Here is a 12,552-nt window from a genome sequence, read left to right on the forward strand (position 1 = left end):
GACAGCAATTTGGATTGGTTCCCAGTATCTGCCTATGGAGCAGTTTTCTGATCATATTTGGAAAGACTGTGTGCTATCTGTTGGGGTTCCTTGAACCTCAATTCTCCAGATGTAAGGACTACCCCGGTTGGAAATGAATATTAGAAGGAGGATGCACAGCCCACGTCTAATCCAGTGGGGTCAAGCACAGTTACCAGAGTGGAGTCTCATTTTCTGGAATTGGGGACAAGGTGGGAGGGGACAAGGTGGGAGGTCTCAACATCTTCTGGAGCTTAAGAGAGCAGCATCCTGTTGGGGTTGAAAGGAAGAAGAGTCATTTTGATGTGGAGGGGTGAAAGGTTTGAGTTGAGAAAGGTGGACCCAATGAGAGAGTCCCTCGAGCTGTAGGAGTCACAAGAATTAACTTGAAACCCAGACGGCCCAGACATTTAGGCGAGAGAGGTGAGAGCCAAAGGTCTAGAGGGCATACAAGAACTTGGTCTACAATGTCTACAGGCAATGGACAGAAGACGGCGTGTGGCCTTGATAGGCAGTAGTCAGCAAAGTTCCATAAGAGAGCGAGCGAAGGTGGCAAAGAAATGGGGTAAGTAGATGATCAGGGAGGGGAGATCATTTAGATAAAAGACAAGTAGCTAGGACCAGACATTCATACATGAGTGAGAAAGATTAGATGAAAAGAGATACCTTGTAGCCTGAAAAGAGCCAGTAGTAGGAATTTTTACCCATTCGAGGTGAAGTTCCCGTGAAAGTTAGACAAGAGTGATTTTAGGGAGTGGGTTAGTTCTTTCTACCTTTCCTGAAGACTGGGGGTGGTAGAAAATATGAAAATGTCAGGGCATGTCTAAGGCTTTAGATAGAATTTGAGAAAATTGGAAAGCAAACTCAGGACAACTGTCTGACTAGAGGAAGTCTGGGACACGAAATCAGGGCAATGATCTCTCAGAGGAAGAGATAAGAAACTGTCTGAGTCCTTCTGGTAGTTGTGGGAAATGCCTCCACCCACCCAAAAAGAGGTCCACAAAGATCAGAAGGTACTTGGCCTGTTTGACAGTGGGCACGTAGGTAAAGTCAAATTGCCAGTTGGATCCAGGACGAGAGCCTCTAGCCTGATGGGTAGGAAAAGGGATGCTATGATACCGGGAGTTGGAGTCTGACATCTGACAGATTTTGTAAGAGGCAGTGATAGATTTTAAGAAACGTAAGTCCTCAGAAGTAGGCCGTTTGTGAGTCTTAACAAAATAAGACAACGCTTGGCTATTAGGATGAAAGAATTGGTAAAAATAGGACAGAGTTTGATGAATGTCAGGGAGTGAGAGCGAGATGTGGGTTGGAGTGTAAGAATGTCCCAGTCAGGGTTAGACAAATCTAGGCCCTTAAGGACTGCAGCTTTAGCTGACTCATCAGTTCAGTTGTTTCCCTTGGAGACAATAGAATCATCTATTTGGTGGAATCTGCAGTAGACAATCCCAATAACTATGGGGATATGGGAGGCCTTTACCATGGCCATAATTTGGTTTCCATTAGTTACTGATACTCTTTGTGGCAAGTAACCCATGGTCCTTCCAGATAGCAGTGTGGGACAGGATGATGTGGAAAGCATATTTGGAGTCTGTGTAGATGTTGAGAAACTGTCCCTGTGCCAGTTGAAAGGCAAGGCAAGTGGGCTACTACTTCAGCCTGTTGATTGGAAGTATGAACAGGGAGGGTCTGTGCCTCAATCACCTCTGTGTCTGATATTATAGCATAGCTAGATCTTCTGGTCCCTTCATGTAGAAAAGAGCTTCCATCTGTACACCAAGTATAGATAGCCTGAGGCAATGTGCCCTCCTGTATGTGTGAAGGATGAGGAAATAGTTCCTCTAAGTTTTCAGTGCAGGAGTGAGTTAGGGAGTGGTTACTATTTGATCAAGAAAGAAATTAGGAAATATTAAGAGGTGGGCATGACTGGAGTGTGGGAGTAGAGTCTTCTATTAGTGCTACCCGAAGATAAAGAACTTCAGGACGGTGGTAGAATGTGTAAACATTTGTATGTTAGAAGCTGTGAGAGATTATGAGAAGAGAATATGATTATGGCCGACCCAAAGTTTAGTTTTTTTGACTCTGGAATAAGGAGTTCAGTGGCTTGAAAAACCTGGGTAACAGGTTTGAGAAGAAATTTCTAGGTGGGACCTAACACTGCTTCATATAAGGGGTGAGAAAGGAGAGAAAAGGAAGGAACCCAGGAATATATTAAAAACAAACAAACAAAAAACCAACCTGGCTATTCCTAGGAATGATAAAATATCTTCCTTTGTAGAAGGAACAGTTAGAGAATGGATCAGAATCTTTCTATCTAGGGTAATAGCTTTTTAGGTTGGGGTAATTGTTCGTCCCAAATAGATGACCAAAGGACTGGACTTTAGAAGGTGAGACCCTGTAACCTTTACTGAAAATGAAATTCAGAAGAGCAGAGGTGTCAGTTTGGCAAATTTTTTGAGAGGGGTTACACAGAAGAATGCAATCTATATAGTGGACAGTCCTAGATTTAGGGAGAGAAAGAGAGAAGGTAATTCAGAAACCAGGGCCTGGCCAAATTGGTGTGGGCTGTGCTGGAATCTCTGAGGTAGAACAGTCCAGGTAAGTTGTGTAGAAAAGTGGGTGTCAGGATCTGTTCAGGAAAAGGCAAATATGTTCTGTGACTGGGTATCTAGAGGGATAGAGAAAGTAGCATCCGGAGATCTAAGATTGAGAAATGAGAATTCCCCAAGGGGATAGTGGGAAGAAGTGTATAAGGATTAGCCACAACAGGATGTACAGGAACTATGGCAGAATTAATGGACCTGAGGTTTTGAACCAGGAGATAGGTTCCACTAAGTTTCCTAACTGCTAATGTAGGGGTTTTAAAGGGGGAAGAGGTAGGGCAAAGGAGGTTTTTCCTTAAGAGATCAGAGGTGATATACTTAAGGCCCCTGAGGCTCTGGAGTGAAAGCAGGTATTGAGGTTGGGTGATGTACCTGGTAGAATTCAGTAATTGCTTGACAACAGGAGAATGTTTAGCAGCAGAGGGGTTCTGGACATCCCTGACAAGGAGGTCTACTTGAGAAGCTGGTAAAAAGAACATGTTAATGTTAGTAGGTTGACTGGTTAGAAGGAGGAGCAGAGGGGCTGCTGGCGAGCTTGGGTTTAGGCGAATGGGGGAGCAAAGGAAATGGAGGCTCCCAACTTAGCTAGATCCCTTCCCAGTAAGGGGACAGGACATGTTGGCACTGCAAAAAAGGAATGAGTGAGAGGAACACCTCGAAAATACAGCTAAGTGGTGAGGTCTGTGAGAAAGGTATGGTTGTCGTCCAACCCAGACAATAGGGGAACATAGGGGAGAAGCGGGTCCCCCAAATCCATCAGGACTGAGTAAGTGGCCCTAGTGTTCAAGAAGGAAATGGATTGCCTACATACCATGATGACTACCCAGGGCTCTCAGTTAGTAACGGAAGTGATTGTGTCAAGGGATCTCAGGCCTCTTCATTCGTCCATAGCCAGGCCTAGGAGATAAGCTGGAAGGTTACCTGGGAGTGATGTCGCTCTGTCCTGTGTGATGTGAGGGTAATCAGCAGACCAATGTCCCTCCTTTTGGCACCTAGGGCATGGCTCCTGTGGCTTGGGGAGTTTAGGGCAAGTCCTAGCCCAATGACCGTGTTGAACACAACATGGTCTCTGAGCCTTAGAAGACCAGGAGTCTGGGGCAGTGGCTGGGGCTGGTCACACCGCCTTTGCCAGCATATGGTATTTTTGTCTGTGGGGCTTTTCGTCTTTCTGATGGTACATTTTGAAGACCAGCACCCAGAGTTTGCTTCTGGAGTTAAAGGTCACTTCTCCAAACATCTAAGTTTGTCATTTATGTCAGGGTATCTTTGGGAAAAGAAGTAGGTATCCAGAATTGCTTACCCTCTGTGTTTTCAGGGTCTACATTAGTATATTGTAATAGGACCTTTATAAGGAGATCTAAAAATTGATCCGGGTTTTTTTTGTCTTGGATGACCTCTTGGAGTTTTTCCAATTTTACTGGTTTTAAGGCTACCCTATGAAGACTGGCCAGGAGGCAGGTTATGGCTAAAATACCATCTGGGGAATTCCAATTCTATCGAGGATTTTGGTCGGGTACTCTCAGATCTGGTTCATCTCTTTGGTGAGTCTTGTCAGCATGTATTTTTACCTGCTCCCAAACTTGCCTGCATTTATCAGGAAATAAATTATTAGTGAGGATCATATGTACATCTTGGAAACTCATGCTAAGACTGAGTTATGTACTGAAACTCTTTAATAAAGGCAAAGGAGTTAAAGGTATAGGATTCCAGTCTGTTTTCTCTTTGAGACAGTTCATTCAGTGAGAAAGGGTCATGTATTCTGATTAGACCATCTACCCCAGCAACTTCCCTTAAAGGAAGGACCAGTGCTGGGTCAGGTGTCCTGAGGGTAGGGGGAGGGACTGATTCATGGGAGGGCTAAAAGTAGGTGCTAATGTAGGGTGATTGGAGCAACCTGCAACTGGCACAGGAGGAGGGGAGGAGTCAAGAGAGGTTGAACAAGAAAGCTCTGGGGAAATCTGGTGAGAAGCAGCAGCTGAGAAGGTAGTTGGCTATTGGAAGGCCTAGAGACAAATTTGCTGTGGAAAGGAGGTTGTTCCTTAGCTGAATCGAAGGTTGTAGTGTCATCTGGTAGAGGTGACATACTAGGAGACATAGCTAGGAGATGGCGAGTTGAAGAACAAGAACAGATAGGGATTGGAGCAAAGCTAGGTAAAAGCTTGGCCATAAGGGACCTCTTTCTATTTACCAGACTGCTGGGAGTATGTATGAAGATCCCTTAAAACAATTGGATCTAGTGTGCCATTAACTGGCCATTTATAGCCATTGTCTAATGGGTACTGAATCCAGACCTTATTTGCACACGCATACAAGTTTTGATGCCCTCAAGTCAGCTTTAGAGGTTTGAGATTTTCCAGGATACATACCAGAGGGAAACCTGGAGACATGGTTGAAGATGACAAGGTGCTCATTGGGTAACAGGGAAATTATTGAACTATTCATATTGGGATATTGAGAAAAAGTTCAACAACCAATTATAAATGTTCAGCCAGGGTAGATGGCCAGGTCATCACACGGACACAAGGGGATTGTGATGAGTCCAGGACTCCCTGGAGAAAGCAGCCCAGCTAAGCCTAATAATTTGTAGTACGGCTTCAAAAGCCCAAGGGAGGGGTTATGAAAAGAGAGATGGCTCAGTGGTTAAGAGCACTGACTGCTCTTCCAGAAGTCTTGAGTTCAAATCCCAGCAACCACATGGTGGCTCACAAGCATCTGTAATGAATCTGATGCCCTCTTCTGGTGGGTCTGAAGACAGCTACTGTGTGTGTGTGTGTGTGTGTGTGTGTGTGTGTGTGTGTGTGTGTGTGTGTGTGTATGTTAAGTCATATTTTGTACATTGACTAGGAGGCTGGTCATAGGGACCTTGAAACACCCATGCCTAAGCCCAGAGAAGTTGGCCAGACCTCTCTAGGGGAAGGGGCCCTCCCTGCTGATCAGAGGGAAAACCTTACCAGTCCATCAATGCTTGTGCAAAAGTCTGGCCATCTGGTAGTAGGAAGAGTGGGAGTGTGCAGTTGATGGACCTGTCTGAAAGAGGTTCAGCCCTAGGGACTTAACCCATGTGGCAGCAGGTAGCTCAGCTGGTAGAGGACCCTGTGCCCCACAGCGGTGGCAGCAGTCTGTGGAGGCTGCGGTGGCCCACGTGGTGGCAGAGGTGGTGGTGACTGTGGCCACTGCTGCAGTCGCTGTGGGCACACCTGGATGGTTGCTAGGGATTCCTGAGTTTCGGCACCAAATGTTGTGTTAGAAAGTGACTCCTGTCTGAACAGTTCATACCCGGCCAACACAGTCCCATGAAAAGAGGCTTATTGGAAGGATCGAGGAAGGGAAGAAGGAAAGAAGAGGGGAAGGGGTTGGGGGCTCTACCCTTTATTTAGGCCGTGACTTAATCAGTGCACAGGTAAGGCATATGTGGTGAGCATGTAGCGGTTGCCATGGCAACAAAGGCACGCGGGTCCTTGTTGCTTACGGGCAAAAACATCGCCAGATTCGGAGACTATATATAGTTTCTGATGCAAAACAGGCACCCAACATCCGGTTGCCTCAGGGATGAGGGACTCCTCATGTACACCAAATGATGGTGTGCAACCTTGCTCTTTAAAGCTATTGTGTGAATAAAGATGCCTACAGCCTTTAAGTGGGCAGAAGAGAGGGAGGTGGGGCTTCAGTTCCGGAGATTTGTCGTCTGAAGAGAGACTTTGAGAGAAAAGAGAAAAGATGCCATGGGGTAAAAGTTTGTGAGAACTGGCTGTGAGTGTTGGCCAGCTGGAGTAAGTGCAAGAACAGCCAAAGTGGAGCATGGTATGTCATATCTCAGGATTATTTACCGGGAAGCAGACAAAATAGCCATAAAGAGTTGTTATCTGTCCATCTCTAGAGGTAATTAAGGCTTATTATAAACATATATATATATAATATGTTTTGTGTGTTTTATCTGGGAACTGAATGATCTAAGATGGGGTAGAAAATACTGATTTATTATTACTGCAAATGGAGGTTGTAGTAATTCACTATTTCACTATTGACAAGAACTGATAAACAATTCTGGATATCTGTAGCACTATTTCCTGACACATTTCAATCTTGAGGTTTCTGGCCTAATCAGTGGATTAATTTCTAGGTAATCTGTAAAATAAATAAATTATTGGAAGGTAATAAAAGGTAGGAGTCTGAGTTTTTTTGGAGGAAGTTAGCCCCTGGTGTCGTGTCCTTGGAACACCATCTGACCCTGACCCTTAGTATATCTACTACTCACAGTTTCTGCCTGCTAAGAACAGGCCCATCACATCTTTGTGAAGACTTGATGGTGCAAGGCCACAAGGCCAATAAATCATCTACTAAATTCTCTGAAATCATAACATAAAACTAATACCTTTTCCTTACGTTGTTCTCTTAGGTATTTAGAATATAATAATAAAAACCGACAGCTAACGCAGCTGAGGTGAAAAACAGTCTTCTACAAATATCCATAGCTCCCAAAATAATAATCACAAATGACAGTCATTTCAATATTTGCTAGGTACAAATCAATTATCTCAGTCAAACAGATTTTATACTTTACTTTTAATTACTGCCAAGTCTCGTGTTAAAATGACTGGTATATTGAAAATACTTAGTACAAGCACACTGAAAGAAACAAAAGCAAATGAATAATGAATGATATGGGATACATTAATATCTCTTCTCCACTTGATCTGACTTTAACAAATTGATTATCATATCCATTTCAAACACACCACTTGCATTTTTCCCTTTCCATTCTTCCCATCCCATGTTACTTTCTCTTCCATGACAATCTTCAATTATCAAATTTCTCCAACAGGTATGTCTCATTACTAAAATGTGTAGGCTTGCAGGTCAAGTGGCAAATTTGACAATCATAAAAGCTTATTCTCTCTGTTCCAGTTCCTATAACCAAACCCTGTTTACTTTGTGCATATAGCAACAAGAATCCAAACAATCCTGTCTTAACTCTCCCCAGCTCAGCTCACCCTGTCAAGTGGGAGACTTCACAATCTGTCACCCAGGAAGAGAGAGAAAGGGTGAGAGGGGAAGGAGGAGAGGGGGGAGAGAGGGGTAGGGGGGTGAGAGGTGGGAGAGGGAGGGAAGGGGGAGAGGGGAGGGGGAGAGCGGAGAGAGAGGGAGAGAGAGAATTCTGAGAAGCTTCATTTGGAAGTTTGGAGTTCAAGGGGTGTGAATACTGAGGACCATAATGAATAGATATTTAACTGTAGCCATTGTAGAACTTCTGTGTACAGATAAGAATCACAGAGCAAATTTCCTTTTCAGTTTGACAGATATATTTCTTCAAATTAAATCAAGAATGAGAGGGAAGGAATTTCACATGTCTGTTTAAAGCTGGTATTATTTTTTGGTGTATTTATGCCACATTTTCTTACTCATTCATGTGTCATTCAACGTGTAGATTAATTCCATTTTCTAACTATTGTGTCTACAGCAGCAATGGGCATTGGTGTGCAGGTGTCACTGTAGTAGAATACGGTGATGAGCTACAGAGTGCTAGAGTTAGGTCATATAGCATTCCTATTCTAGTTTTATTTGAGACTCCAGAGTGATTTGCAACTGTTTGTACTAGTTTGTACTCCTGCCAACAGTGTTAAAGAGTGTCCCTTTAACCCCATCCATGCTACAAAGTACTGTCATTTGAACTCCTGATGAAAGCTATTCTGACTATGGTGGGACCTTAGAATAATTTTAGTTTGCATTTGCCTAATTAGCACGGATGTTGATCATTTTTTGAAAATCACATTTCTAGCCATTTACATTTCTTATTTAGAGAATCTACTGTTCATTTTTATTGTGTATTTTGTTACATTTCTTATTTGCTTAATGTTTAGGTTTTGTGTTCTTTGTATATTCTAGATACTACTATTTCTGTCAGTTAAACAGCTGGCAAGGATCTCACATTTTGTGGGCATCCTATTTACTTCTTTCACAGCATTCCCTGCTGTGTAGCTTTTTGGTTTCATGAGATCCTTTGTAAAGCTTATTGGCCTTACTTACTTTACTAGCAGAGTCTTCTTTACAAATTTCTTTCCTGTACCTACAAGCTTAAGCATACCCCTATTTTTATAGCAATTCAAATTATCCTACCTTATATTTAGCTCCTTGATTCATTTTGAATTGAGTTTTGAGCATGGTAGGAGATACAGTTCTAATTTCATTTCGTTTTGCACATTGAAATGCAGATTTTTCCAGAACCGTTTGTTGAATATGTTGTTTTTTCCCCATTATACGTTTTTTCTTTCTTATAAAATATAAGGGAACTGTAGATGCATCTGAGGCCTAAATTCTATTCCATTGGTCTAAGTGTCGCTTTTGTGCCAGTACCTACTGTTGTTAATACTGGGGCCCTGTATATAATTTGAAATCAGATATTCTGATATCTTATGTAGTGTTCTCTTTGGTTCAGGATTTCGTTAGCTATCCTTTGACTTTTATGCCACCTTATAAACTTTTGGAGTTTTTCCACCAGCTATGGCTGTGAAGAAGGGAATTGGAATTTTGAAGGAGAATGCTAGAATTTATAGGTAGCTTTTGGTCAGAAAGTAATTTTAACACTATTAATTCTTCCAATCCATAAGCAAGATTTGTGATGAAAAATGAAATAAAGGATTTTCAAGTAAAGGTATAGAGCTGGAAAATTATACTGAGTGAGGTAATTCAGCCTCAGAAAGGCAAATGCCATATGTTCTTTCTCATAAGTTGATTATAGATTCCAAGCTCCTATTTTGCATATTTAATTTAGAGAACGAATAGAAGCCAAGAAGTAGTAAGGGTTTTTCTAGGATGGCTTGTTCAAGAAGGGAGAATGGATGATTAGATGGAAAATGAAAGTAGAAAGTAAAAAAAAAAAGAAGGACAGAAAGACTTAAGTAAAAGGAGTGGGGGAGTAGAGGAGTATGTGGAAATCAGGGAATTAAGAGATGGAATAACCCACAGGAAAGAGATATAAAAGCTATATGGAAACGTATCAAGTTGGAAAACAACAAAGGGATATTTGAACATATCTTAAAAGAAAGAAGGGCTGGATACTACTGAGTGCTAAAGCATAAAGATAGGATGTAGCAAGAGAACAGAGGATAGAAAAAAATGTAGGTTAACCAAAATGAAGACCTTTTTAAAAGATTCATGGAAATCCAGTAGTTAGTAAGGTAATTGAAAAATATAATTTTAAAGATAGTTCAAACAAAACTACTCTGTGTAAATAGGCAGTGCCAGTAACAGAGGTCATCAGTTATTAAGTAAAAAGTTCAATACATGAGATATATTTTTATGAGTTATTGGTCAAGGAGGCAAAAGAAGTCTCTACAGTAGCACAAAGTTGCCACTGCCCTTGGTTACCCGTACTGACTACATCATTAGAAGACCCTGTTGCTGAAGACACCACACACTTTGGCTATGGGACATGGAGAAATCAATCTCAAAGCCAGTGAAAAACTTTCCCCCTTCTGGAGAGCATTTTTCTTCCCCTCAGGTGATAGTTGAGCTATTGATAGATAGAAGGCATCAATAGTTTCAACCAGTACTGGACGAGCATGCTACGGTATCCACCTGCCGGGCAAGAAGTGCCCACCAGCATAGTAATGGAATGACTTCTCTGTGGCATCTTACTATACTGTGACTAGATTTGAGACCTTCTCTGCAGGAGGGTATTTTCTGTCTGGTATCTTAGTCCTGGTCAAAATCCTATGGCTTAGGTTACAGGCTCTAGGGTAGAATCTGCTATTGTTGTCTTGCTAAATGGTCATTTTGTCAAGTTGCCTTCTAAATATTTATATTTATACCCATAGATTTGTGCTATTCTCAACTTTGATGAAAGCAGTGAGAAGCAGTGAAAGGAGAAGTGAGTGAATGAACTCATAAAAGGCTAGTCAATATTTTAAGAATAAGCCACAGCATACTTAGCTCTAATTGGAACATCTACACTAAGCATAGGGAATATCATGAGGTAAAGTATTCCTTCCTAAAAAGTAGGAAGAATAGGAGCTGGAGGACAGGGAGAGTTCTGTGAAATGCTGTCTTCAAGACATGATATATCCATTGCACATATTTATGGTATTACAGCAGCTATGGTTACCTGTACAAGCTAACTAAATTCCAGAATAGATGGGCTACACGATCTCTAGGCTATTTCTCTTATTGATTAGAAGTAGATAGTTATTTTATGGGAAAGAGAGAAGTAATCATTCTTTACTGAGGCTATGTTCACTGGTAGGTTTCTTATGCTCCTGTGGATGGTTCCACACTCATGCAAATATGAATAGTTCTAACTAAAGTTAATAGGATGTCGAAGATAATAGATATTGAGTTTGGATGGGAGCATGTTGCAGTCATATCTGCAGAGATAACCAGAGAAATATAAATATGATATCTCATTGTATATATGTATATAACATTTCTAAAAGTTACAAAAATGAGAAATGAATCAGTTTGGTTTTCTGATCTCTTAAGTTTTGTTCATAGAGTCTTGGGAAGTTTTATTATTCTCAGTAAAATATTTGACTCATGATTCCTAGGCAATAAAAGGAGAAAACCCTGATGTAGTAAAAGAGGTTCAACATTGTAATAGTTCAGAGCACTGGACGTATAAAGATAACAACTCAAAATGAGACAGGAATCACTGATTATAGCTAGAGTCTAATGCTTCTCATTTGCCTCCACAGCAGAGAATAAAGCCTCTTATATTCCAGGGTAATAAGAACAGGGTTGACAGGAGAGATAATATATCTGGTCAGCACCACCTTCTGTGCATTCTTCCCAAGACACACTCTAAATACCCAGAAGAACATTGCAAAAAGCAGGATTCTTATGGCCTGTGCATCATGAGAGAAAGAAAAATTGATGATAAGCTAAATCATCAAACAAGTGTGTATGTGAAGAACAAACATAATATGTTAAATAAATGTCAGGTCAGTGGATGCAGAGCCACCACTAAGAAAAAAATACAAAAGTAAAAAGCGGTGCAGATAATATGCCTGGGTTTCTGCCAACTCAATTATTAGTCACAAATTCACAGTCTTAGGTAATCTTCCTGATAAAGAGAAATAATTAGATTAAGTAATTATGCAAAGCAAACAGCAGAGGAGTAAGAGAATACTAGAAAACACAAGGGCAAACTATTTCAATACAAAACAAAATTTAAGAAATTTGTAAATAAAAATGGTATAATATACAGACTTATGAAAATGAATTTAAATGAATGTAGTTATTAGCTAGATTAATCAAGAAAAGCAAATAAGGAAAGAAACCGTCACAATATAAAAAGATCTGTGTACTTATCCAAGAATGAAAAGAAAATTATGTACGCAAATCCACATTAATGAAAAAGAGTGGATTATTAGGATAGAGAGACAGCTGGGTAACAATCCGAGTTCTGACCCCAGTATATCCAAAATTCATGTGAGGCCTTATACATCCTGGAATCCCCATGTTGTAGATGACAACAACAAAGTAATTGCTAGAGTTTGTTGACTCCATGTCTAGCAGAAAAAAATGTGAGCTCCATGTCCAGGGAATGATCCTGTCTCAAAGGAATAAGAAGAGGGTGATACTGCTGGAGGAGACCTGAAGCTCATGCTGTCCTATATGAATATATGACATGCATATTCATAGGAATATAACACACATAAACACACACACATACACATAAGAGGCTTTATTCTCTGCTGAGGAGGCTAAAGTAATTACAAACATAATTACTTTTGAAAATAATGGTAACATCTCAAAGAACAATTATGTATTAACAGACCAGTAATGATAGACTCTTTCCACATTTACATAGAGTCTCAAAAATGGCCTGTATTTCACCAAATTGAATTGCAATCGATTGTCTACCACAAGGTTTCTCCATCTAAGAAAATGTCAAATCTGTTGTTTTCCTAATTTCTTAAATTAAAAATTTAAAGTC

At 40.9% G+C, this 12,552-nt stretch overlaps 1 long non-coding RNA gene across 50 annotated transcripts in view; it reads left to right on the forward strand.

The window, feature by feature from the left end:
- LOC102556133 (uncharacterized) overlaps positions 1–12,552 on the forward strand; it is an 87,758-nt gene that overhangs the window by 1,153 nt on the left and 74,053 nt on the right. For 9 of the 50 annotated variants that reach the window (XR_010058599.1, XR_010058612.1, XR_010058603.1 and 6 more), the window contains exon 2: positions 7,603–7,663. The exons of 12 other annotated variants lie outside the window; for them this stretch is intronic. This is a non-coding gene — a long non-coding RNA (uncharacterized LOC102556133). Of the gene's footprint in view, positions 1–495; positions 584–631; positions 3,314–7,602; positions 7,664–12,552 lie in introns of those variants that run through there. 29 more of the 50 variants (XR_010058611.1, XR_010058579.1, XR_010058613.1 and 26 more) reach the window with 24 other exon arrangements.

This window comes from Rattus norvegicus, chromosome 16 (assembly GCF_036323735.1).
Source record: "Rattus norvegicus strain BN/NHsdMcwi chromosome 16, GRCr8, whole genome shotgun sequence".
Taxonomy (NCBI): Eukaryota; Metazoa; Chordata; class Mammalia; order Rodentia; family Muridae; genus Rattus; species Rattus norvegicus.